A 12,001-nucleotide genomic window follows, 5' to 3' on the forward strand; every position below is an offset into this window, starting at 1 on the left:
AAAAAAAGGAAAGACATATAATAGAATGACTTACCTACATCCGCAACTCACAAAATATAACGTGGCATAATTTATCATGGATTCTATGAAGGTGGATACCTTAGCCTGCGGTGTTATCCCTTTAAAGGGGACCCGTCACCCAAAAAAATTATTCAAAATCCTATTTTATCACATTAGTGAAGTAAAATGAACTTTAATTACACTGTTTAAATGATTTGAATCTTGTTTCCTTCAGTCTGGGAATTCATAATTATAGCAAGCAGGCAGCAGCCATTTTGTGGGCACTGTTATTAAGGCAAACCTTGCATCATCTCAGAATCTTATTTGTGCACCAGAATAGGGGACCTAATGTCCATCCCCATGCCCTGGCTACACAATTAAATGGTAAAGAGAATGGGGGAATGTGTGGAGAGCAGTGACATCTAGGAAGTGCTGAATGGAAAGTGAAAGTAATTGTCTGCCCCGCCTCTATGCCCATGGCATAGAGGAGGGGCAGACAATATTTGATTGACATCTGAGATTTTTAAATGAGCTTACAGCAGCTATGAATGCTTTAATAAAAAATAGAAATTGGATTTCATGTTTAATTTGAAAAGGACTTTTATTATACAGATTTTTGTGTCTGGGTGACAGGTCCACTTTAAAGGACAGGTGAAATTCTATATTTAGGCTGTTGATCCTGATGTGTTAATTGGGTCATGTTGTTAAAGATAACCTGAACTTTGGAATGCCACAAGGGATACATGCAATTTTATGACATTAACATTAAAAAGACACACATGAGAATATCTTATAAAACGTAAGCGTGACATTCATGCCTTATATCTGCCTTAAAACTGGGGCAGAAACTGAACTAGTTGCAAGAGAAGATAAATCAGTCCTGATATGGTTACAAGGATTCATGTAGATATGGTACAGTGTATGTTACACTTGAAATATTCTTTGCAATAAGCATTGCCGATGTTATCTTGGTTATATAACTGTATAAGCTTTAGGCGTTAGTCGGTTATCATTCTCATATGCAAATGACTGGAACACAGCTTGTGCCTTATTATCCCTACACCATAGATTTGTCAGTTACTTTTCTGTATGCAGTAGTACAAGGTTTAAGAATATTCCCTATTAAAAGGATGCAGCGAAATGATAGAAGGTGACTAGTTGGGCCTTATACTGTATTTGTGCTTATGTTTACACTATCTATTGTGTTTAAAAATAACTTGAAAGCCTGCAAGTGTGAACATTCCAAGGCATAGTATGGAAGGCTGTGGATTATTTCTGCTCTATGTGATAACAGTACACCGATAGTAGCAGTTGCCATTCAAGACTGAAATGACTTCACATGGTTCCAGAGGTATACAGCTAAATCTCAGCCAAGAAATCATCAACATATCATAAACTGCTTTTCTTTCATATCTCTCTCCTATTTACCAACAGGAAAAATCAATAATTCATTTCGTAGTAGAGGGTATTTACGATTCAAACAAATAGGCAACGTTTTTTCCTCTATCAGTGAAATCTAAAAGCCAGCTGCTCTTCGATCAGGCTGCCGAAGCATCATTTTGCTGTGACTGGCGATTTGAAAGTCATTTGCTTTGAAAGGGTTCCGAAGGGATGTTGAGGAATCGTGATCAAATTAGTGCCCTAGTGCTAATGGTGCTGCCATTAAGAAATATCAAGCGTACTTAAGTGTTGAAAGTATCATGTAGTGAACTTTACTTTATTGAGCTGAGGAAATCGGTGACAAAAGAGACAAAGATTCGAGCACTACAGTGCTATCTATAAAATCCATTCATTATTAGATCTAGGAAATCTTCTCTCCTACTGCTTTGTGCTATTATAGCAGCGGCTTTCTACAGGGACGCTGTTATCTGAATTGGATTGAACAGGCTCTCGTTTTTTATGTGAACACTGTTTTTTTTCATGCAGACTATATATGTTTGAACTGATCTAGGATAGAGAGTATGCAGATCTTTTTTTCCATCTCTTAGGTGGATTATTAAAGATACTATTATCCTGCAAATATGTGGGATTATTAGTAAGGGATTGCCAAAGTGTTTACTGGTAGATGAACCGTTAGCCACAAACCCATTATCCAGAAAGTTCCAAATTATGGGAAAGTTGTGTCCAATAGACTCCGTTATAATTAAATAATTCAAAATTGTGAAAATCGATTTCATTTTAATAATAACTAAACAATACCTTGTACTCGATCCCTACTAAAATAAAAATGAATCCATATTGGTGGGAAAACAATCTGATTGGGTTTGTTTAATTTTTAAATGATTTTGAGCAGATCCAAATGACATCCAAATTACAGAAAGATCCCTTATCTGGAAAACCTCAGGTCCCAAGCATTCTGGATAACAGGTCCCATACTTGCACTGTATGTATCTCCAAATAACCCATATGTGATGAATACAAAATTATTATCAAAAACGATGTTTTGGCTGTTGATTTTTTTGTGCAATGTGAATGCAATGGAAGAGAAAAAGTAAAGGTCAGGATTTATTAAATATTTTTAAAACCGATCATAAGGATTGTAAAGTTGATTTACTAACATAGGTGCTCTATATTAAAAGTGCAATTGTCCATAGCAACCAGATCTTTTTTTTTGCTTTTGTAAACGAATTGCTGACTAGTTACTAAGAGTACTTGCACGGATGCAATTCAGCATCTGTGATAATAATGTCATCCTTGAATGATGGTGGCTTTATTACATATCTTCTGATGAAATCACAAACCCCCATATGTAATATAAGGCACTGAGTTTGCCCAGGAGCAGTAACCCATGACAACCAATAAGATTCTTGCATTTAAACAGGTGACTAGTAAATGCTATCTGCTGATTGGTTGCTATCCGTTACTGCCCCATGGCAAACTTAGTGCCTTTTATCACATAACCCCATAAATGTCTAAATCTTATTCATTTAAGTTTCCAAGGACAGTTGATCCGTAACCAGTAGAGTTAAGATGGATAAAAATGTTTTTTTTGTGTGTGTGATTTAAACAGTCCGACTCTCTGTCTAAATTCTTTTTTTCAACTGTTTCAGAAATTAAGTATTTGAAATTGCACTGCCGCCTCCCGCCGATACACTAAGCCCTCCGGAACAATGTGAGAGAAGTCAACATTCTGCACTGTGTCAATGTTAATAAGCGGTTAGGAAGAGTCAGTTCTTATCTTCTCAAAGAATTGGAATACATGGCTGTGACATGGATCTTTTTTTTCTTCTTCATATGCCTAGTTGAAGGGGCAATTTTTATACAATAATCAAAACACAGCTGCATTTAATAGGGATGCTGACACGGCACCTGCCTTTTGATGAATGTAACAGTATGTTTAGGGTAGCGTAAGCCCCCATTTTAGCCTTCAAAATGAAAATAACTTTCAACAGGTTTTTTTTTTTTTAAAAATACAACAATTTGATTTGTAACCCTGCGGTCAAAGAATCATGTAATTACCACATGACTTGCTGCGGTTAAATTACCCTTAGTTTCCAATGTAGCGTTCTTCAGATTGCACAGCATACATAATAATTACACTCCAGAGTTGCCAGGTCATTCAAACCATAATTATAATGGGATTTGTATTGTTTATTTCATAGCAACATAAAGAACCTTGTACAGTAATTACTTTTTAAGTGCTTGTTCTTGATAATTGCAAGGTTGTGTTCAGAAATGCGTGGATATTCTAAGGGGCAGATCTGATTTCCACCCCTTCCTTTTCACATAACTCAATGCCCCGGAACAAAGTACTAGCAGGAAATCAATACACAATTTAAAGTACATTTTCCTTGCATTTAGATTCAGAATGATTAAAATTGATATCATTGTGTCATATAACAGCACAAAGACACTAATTGCATAAAGGGAACTTAAGAACAAAACTGGCGAGGGCTGAAAATATGTAACCAAACGGTGGGGAGGCCATTATAGATTCTAGCGAAAGAAGCTGCATGGAAAAAACATAATTTACATGCACATTTCAGACATATACAGGTTTGTGGCAGAGGGCATGTTAGAGGAGAAGTATATGTTCTCTCCAATAGATGCTTTGTAGAGGTTTTTTTTAATATGCTTTGAGTTGTATTGATGGAGATTCTAGGTTATTAAAAAAAAACATGAAATGTAAGGACATACAGGCTTCAACTGTTCTATTAGAACTACAACTTCCATCATTGTCCATTCTCATAATAATATGACTATAAGTGACTGTCGTATGTTTATGTAAAGCAGCCCTCTATCTGTGGTTAAACTACGGGGCAGATTTATCAAAGCATAACATTTACTGGCTAGTTTGAAAGTACTGGCTAGTTTGGCAGTAGACATCCAATTGGCTGGTATGGATTACAAGGTGTGGCAAAGTTTGTACCTTTTATTACATTGCAATTATTTTATTTAGATTTAACCCCGATGAGATGTAATAAAATCGAAATATCTGTAGGTTGGGTATATGGTTCTGGATATACAGGTATTAAAATTGAAACTTGAGCTGCATTATTATTATATGGTGCAAATAAAGAGATTAGTATTTTTCTGTTGGCATTTCCTTAAGTGATGGTTTAACCTCTGCTACTTTGGCATTGCGATGCATAATTGTTTCAATACTCATTATGCTGTATAAAACGCAATTAGCCAAAAAAAAAGGCGTAAAAAGCTGTGTAAAAAAAAATAATGGTGAATTTATCAAGTTATGAGTAATTTAAAGCCATGCGAACACCAGATTTGCCGCCATTATTTTACATTGTTTCCGGCAGAAGTCACTCTAAGAAAAAACATGTACAAATATTAGGCCGTTTCTTACATGGGGAAGCTTGATGATGATGATGTGTGGTATCAGGCCCATTTCGGCATCAGCAGTTCGCAATGCCGCCCCCAGGCTTACCTTAAGATCTCCGACTGGAGGTCCGGTGAGGGGCGCATTGCTAGTGCAGAGTGCGAATATCGCTCTCTGCACTAGAAAAGCCGAATTTCCGGTTTAATAACAGGAAATTCAGCTCTTAAAGTTACCATGAGCGGCTTTTTGCAACCCCTGGTAACTTCTGGGGAGCTGCTGTCTGAGGCAAGGTACTCACCTTGCCTCATGGCAGAAATGCCCCAGTGTGGTATAGCATACAAAATATGTAAGTATATATGTATATAAGTTTGCAGGTTTAGATTGCATTTAACAGCATTTTACTGACAAAATAAGCTGTTCAGATGTATGGTGCATGAATGTATATTTTGATGCTGCGTGATGGCACAGTTCTTATCTGCAGCCACTGATTACACACAATAGCTATTTTTCTCATTTTCTAGGAGCGCCTCAGTCTGTTGGAGATGTGGCTAGGTTTCATTATTAGGTGACCCTTCTGCAGGTGCAATGTCAAAACACCACAAGACAGGGTTTCATCATTAGCACTGTGAAAAGAAATAGGAAGTCAGCAAATTGGCAAACATGCAGCCAAATTAATAAATCACTTCTCTAGGAAAGGGGAAAAAATGAAAGCGATGGAGACATATGAACAATTCATTCTGCACTTCTCCTGCGCATCTCCCATTAAATACCTATATTTAAATCTGTTTTTACAAAGGTTAATACTGCAACGTTCCATCTGGGCCCATTCCAGTCCTGTCTGCTGTGGAAATTTTTTCATCTGTAAAGGAGATTTATACCAATGTAGCAGGTACTGAAAATACAAAGTGCACACAACATATTCTGTATTACAGTGTACTGTATGTGGCTGTGGCAGGGCTTTCAGCTTCCATTTTGGTGGATTTTCTTTTACTGAATAACTTTAGTTGTGAGTAGTAGTGGAGTGATGTAGAAGTGGACAATGGAGTGGTTTCATATTTCAAAAATACAATTACTAATGTTCTATATAATTAATAAGTTGATAACAAATAAATATGGTTAATTTTTTTTCCAACTACAAATTTTCGCATATTTAATGCAGCTAAAAGCACAAATTCTAAAATACAATCTTTTTGTCTTTGCAAGGCTGCATTTTTACACAGTTAGCTCATTTGATTTGGACTCTTTTTGGAAAGTTCAGCATGCCTGAATGGAATGTTTCAGATTTTCGTAAGCAAAATGATTTCCTATCAAATGCTCTCAATTATCTTTAAGCGTGACCTTCACATCATCAATATTCCCTGACATTTTTGTATGGAATCTTCCATTTTGTGAAATAATGTTAATTAAGATTATTTACCCTACATAACTGGCATAACATTTGCTTGAAGTTCAATATTAAACTTCAGAAAACGATTTTCCTCTCTATCAATGGGATATTATAGTCATTATTTTTCGGTTCATTCTTATCTAATGCTATTAATTTTGTACATTTTTATGTTAAAGCAAATGGTAGAGCTAGCCCTGTTAGTAATAATTATAAACAAATCATTAGTTTGCCTGGTCTATTATAGCTAGAAGAATGAATGTATGAATACTTTGGGTGACTGGACTATACCTGTGCTAAAGAAAAATGAAAGTGTTTTTAAGTAATCTAAATATATTGCAGTGTTAAAACTGATGTATTTGCTTCAGAAACACTACTATTGTTTATATAAATAAGCTTATATTTATATTACTTTAAAACACTTGAATTTTTTTATGTTAATTTTAATAAATGGTAGCAAAGTGTTGATACTTTACAGGAAGAACACAGTGCTCCCACCTAAGTCAGTTGCCATTGCCTTTGCAAGTAAATGGAATGGAATTTTGAATGCAAATCCCTTCAAATCAAGATCTGATTAAGGAATAGTTATTTGGTTCACAGGAATTAGATAATCTAGGTGTCAGGTTTGGGTGCGGATGAATGGAGCCTATATGCTGGATAACCCAGGTGATAAACATTTACTGCAGGTTTAACAGCAAAAGCCATGTTATGATAAAGGAGTTTTTAATGGAGATGAATGAATTATCAATAACAGTATAAACTGAAGATACAACCTGGGTAAAGGCAAAGCAAAGTCCAATAAACAGGCGGAGAAGGTCTGGGCAGGCGGCAGGCAAACAAGGTCCAAAGAGAAGGCAAGGTCAAAGGCAGGCAGCGTTCAAGCAGGTTCGAGATAACAGGCCGAAGGTCAAACCAGGGAATCCACAGAGAAAGGAATCAGGAACCAGGTGGGAACAGGAATCAGGAATCAAGGCAGGGAACACAGGAACCAGGCAGGGGACACAGGAGTCAGAAATCAGGAATCAGGAGTCGCAAGTAAGGGGCTGGATCGGGCTCAGGAGCTCAGATAATCAAGCCCGGATCTTAGGTCAGGGACAGGTTTATAAAGGGTCATTAATTGGGAATGGAAGACACATGTGGATAATGAGGCAGGGGAGAAAGAATATATTTCAAGTCTGTCCAGAGCAGTATCTAACATGAGGACAGAGATCCTCCAGTGGCTCACCCTGGTAATGCAGAACCTCCCAACAACAGGGACCAGGGTTCGATTCCTGGCTGTTCCTGACATTACCCCCACCCAAAGGATCGACCTCAGGGCGATCCCAGGGTCAGGTGGGTACATGAGTTCAAAGAGAAAGTTGCTTTTAGAAAACTCTTGAAATGATGCAGTAGCTAGATTGTCCAAGCAAGCATTCAAACGTCTCTGATTCATATCATCGTCCACAGTCAAAGCCAGATAATTTAAAGTGGGACTGAGAAACCAATGGGAAAACTGTATGGATATGGACAGGAAAACAAAGTAAAAAATGAATATTCTTAAATAGACTTGAAACCAGTGGCAATAAATGAATCCAAATAAACTAGGAGCCAAATCAGAAGAGGAGTTGCCAGGGTCAGGAGCCAAAGAGGAGTTGCCGGGGTCAGGAGCCAAAGAGGAGTTGCCGGGGTCAGGAGCCAAAGAGGAGTTGCCGGGGTCAGGAGCCAAAGAGGAGTTGCCGGGGTCAGGAGCCAAAGAGGAGTTGCCGGGGTCAGGAGCCAAAGAGGAGTTGCCGGGGTCAGGAGCCAAAGAGGAGTTGCCGGGGTCAGGAGCCAAAGAGGAGTTGCCGGGGTCAGGAGCCAAAGAGGAGTTGCCGGGGTCAGGAGCCAAAGAGGAGTTGCCGGGGTCAGGAGCCAAAGAGGATTTGCCAGAGTCAGGAGCCGAAGAGGATTTGCCAGAGTCAGGAGCCGAAGAGGATTTGCCAGAGTCAGGAGCCGAAGAGGATTTGCCAGAGTCAGGAGCCGAAGAGGATTTGCCAGAGTCAGGAGCCGAAGAGGATTTGCCAGAGTCAGGAGCCGAAGAGGATTTGCCAGAGTCAGGAGCCGAAGAGGATTTGCCAGAGTCAGGAGCCGAAGAGGATTTGCCAGAGTCAGGAGCCGAAGAGGATTTGCCAGAGTCAGGAGCCAGGGGACCACCTGATGCCACTTCTGGAACTGGGGGACCACCTGATGCCACTTCTGGAACCGGGGGACCACCTGATGCAGGAGTCCAAACAGGTAAGTTGCCAGGATCGGGAGCCAAATCAGAAGAGTCGCCAAAGTCAGCCAGCAGAGCAGAAGAATCAGCCAAGGCACCCATTACAGGTGGCGGACCAGCAGAGGCACCCATTACAGGTGGCGGACCAGCAGAGGCACCCATTACAGGTGGTGGCTTGCCCAGGACAACAGGAAGACCATCATGAACAGCAACAAGACTGGTAGACTCTGGAGCACCAGAACTATCAGATCCCGTAGCAGGTACGGCAGGTCTAGAAGTGGATTTGTCCTTGGGCCCAGAGGCCACAGTACACAGGTCCTCACAGACTGAAGCCGGCAAGGCTGCTGGCTCGGAGGCTGGAAGCGGCAAGGCTGCTGGCTCGGAGGCTGGAAGCGGCAAGGCTGCTGGCTCGGAGGCTGGAAGCGGCAAAGCTGCTGGCTCGGAGGCTGGAAGCGGCAAAGCTGCTGGCTCGGAGGCTGGAAGCTGAAGTACTGGCACAGGAGCTGGAAGCTGAAGTACTGGCACAGGAGCTGCAGACGGAACCACTGGCACAGGAGCTGCAGACGGGACCACTGGCACAGGAGCTGCAGACGGGACCACTGGCACAGGAGCTGCAGACGGGACCACTGGCACAGGAGCTGCAGACGGGACCACTGGCACAGGAGCTGCAGACGGGACCACTGGCACAGGAGCTGCAGACGGGACCACTGGCACAGGAGCTGCAGATGGGACCACTGGCACAGGAGATGCAGGCTGGAAGGATGCTGGCACAGGAGATGCAGGCTGGAAGGATGCTGGCACGGGAGGCAGCTTTCGGGGAACCGGCACGGGAGGCAGCTTTCGGGGAACCGGCACGGGAGGCAGCTTTCGGGGAACCGGCACGGGAGCCATCACTGGGACCGGCTGGGAAGCCATCACTGGGACCGGCGGGTAAGCCATCACTGGGACCGGCTGGGAAGCCATCACTGGGACCGGCTGGGAAGCCATCACTGGACCGGCTGGGAAGCCATCACTGGGACCGGCTGGGAAGCCATCACTGGGACCGGCTGGGAAGCCATCACTGGGACCGGCTGGGAAGCCATCACTGGGACCGGCTGGGAAGCCATCACTGGGACCGGCTGGGAAGCCATCACTGGGACCGGCTGGGAAGCCATCAACTGGACCGGCTGGGAAGCCATCACTGGACCGGGGAGCCATCACTGGGCGGCGGGAAGCCATCACTGGGACCGGCTGGGAAGCCATCACTGGGACCGGCTGGGAAGCCATCACTGGGACCGGCTGGGAAGCCATCACTGGGACCGGCTGGGAAGCCATCACTGGGACCGGCTGGGAAGCCATCACTGGGACCGGCTGGGAAGCCATCACTGGGACCGGCTGGGAAGCCATCACTGGGACCGGCTGGGAAGCCATCACTGGGACCGGCTGGGAAGCCATCACTGGGACCGGCTGGGAAGCCATCACTGGGACCGGCTGGGCTGCTGGAACCGGCTGGGAAGCCATCACTGGAACCGGCTGGGCTGCTGGAACCGGCTGGGCTGCTGGAACCGGCTGGGCTGCTGGAACCGGCTGGGCTGCTGGAACCGGCTGGGCTGCTGGAACCGGCTGGGCTGCTGGAACCGGCTGGGCTGCTGGAACCGGCTGGGCTGCTGGAACCGGCTGGGCTGCTGGCACAGAGCCTGGGATGGGAGAGAAGTTTGGCTGGGAAGCCGGCCGTGGTATATTAGAAAAAGAAATAAACTGTGGTTCAGGCCTGAGACCCAGGGAGGCTGATTTATGGAAAGCAACAGGCTTAGAAGCAGACTGGGAGATAACTGGAGAGTGCATTGCAGGCAGATACTGGGAGACTGACCGACCCTTAAATTTAGTGGTAAATGCAGTTTGAACTTCATCGTCTGACTCCACATCTTCCCAGTCTTCATCATTACAGGCATCATAGTCACTCTCGTCATAAATATCCTCCCAATAACTTTCCTCTTCCTCACTCTCGTCATAGGGTACAACAGGTTGATAGATATTTTTATGGCCAACAAGTTGGGAATATCTTGGCACTGGAGGGGTAAGTTGAAATGGCTTAACAAAGCCTTGAATGACAGGAGAACTTGAGGAGGAGAAAATGTCGGAAGGGACTGGCCATAAATCACCCGTGAAGGTTGTTTTCAAAAAAGAAAGAAATGAACAGGGGTCTTCCAAAAAGTGAGCTTCTTCATCAATGCAAGCCTCTGCCCACTCTTGTGCTTTACCCCCTAAGAGGAATATCATAACGAGTCTGCTCTTCATAGAGTCTGGAGTCTGCTTGACAAAAGGAATAGAGGCAAATTTCTTACATGCGAGTAGAAAGTCAGAAAAAGTTCCCTCTTCTCCTTCATATTTTTTAACTGATGAGAGCCACTGAGCAGAGAGTTGCAGTTCACCCTGTTCAGGTGATATAGAGGAGTTAACAGCAGGCTCCTTATTGTGTGGCTTGATTATACTGTCAGGTTTGGGTGCGGATGAATGGAGCCTATATGCTGGATAACCCAGGTGATAAACATTTACTGCAGGTTTAACAGCAAAAGCCATGTTATGATAAAGGAGTTTTTAATGGAGATGAATGAATTATCAATAACAGTATAAACTGAAGATACAACCTGGGTAAAGGCAAAGCAAAGTCCAATAAACAGGCGGAGAAGGTCTGGGCAGGCGGCAGGCAAACAAGGTCCAAAGAGAAGGCAAGGTCAAAGGCGTTCAAGCAGGGTCGAGATAACAGGCCGAAGGTCAAACCAGGGAATCCACAGAGAAAGGAATCAGGTGGGAACAGGAATCAGGAATCAAGGCAGGGAACACAGGAACCAGGCAGGGGACACAGGAGTCAGAAATCAGGAATCAGGAGTCGCAAGTAAGGGGCTGGATCGGGCTCAGGAGCTCAGATAATCAAGCCCGGATCTTAGGTCAGGGACAGGCTTATAAAGGGTCATTAATTGGGAATGGAAGACACATGTGGATAATGAGGCAGGGGAGAAAGAATATATTTCAAGTCTGTCCAGAGCAGTGTCTAACATGAGGACAGAGATCCTCCAGTGGCTCACCCTGGTAATGCAGAACCTCCCAATAACAGGGACCAGGGTTCGATTCCTGGCTGTTCCTGACACTAGGTGATTGCCAAGAAGCAGGTTACTTATTTCCAACCATGAGAAATATATGTTTCACTTTCTTCTTATACATCCCTAGTTTCCTCATACCCTTTACTCAGTAGGGCTGCCTGGTGTTGGGTATGCCATGAGGATCTCCCATTACTGTGAGGCAGGCTTTTTTAACCTAGTGCTCTACAATGAAGTCAGTAGTCAGTAGTGGCCAACAGACATTCTGACATTTCAGATAAAGTCCTTGTCTTTCGGTATAAATATAAATTTTGTGGAGTTTCTCTTTGGATCATCAAGGCAAAATAAAATCACTGAAGCCCCTGAGGTTTTAGGTATGTAGCTGTCATTTATATTGGGCCAACACATTTACATCGTACTTTATAGAGAGTATACATCATTCACTTCAACCCCTGCCCAAGTGAAGCTCACTGTCTAAGTGACACCGTAGGGTCAATTTCTTTCAGGAACCACTTAACCTGCTAGTAAGTTTT

The sequence above is a fragment of the Xenopus laevis genome, chromosome 3L (genome assembly GCF_017654675.1).
Source record: "Xenopus laevis strain J_2021 chromosome 3L, Xenopus_laevis_v10.1, whole genome shotgun sequence".
NCBI lineage: Eukaryota > Metazoa > Chordata > Amphibia > Anura > Pipidae > Xenopus > Xenopus laevis.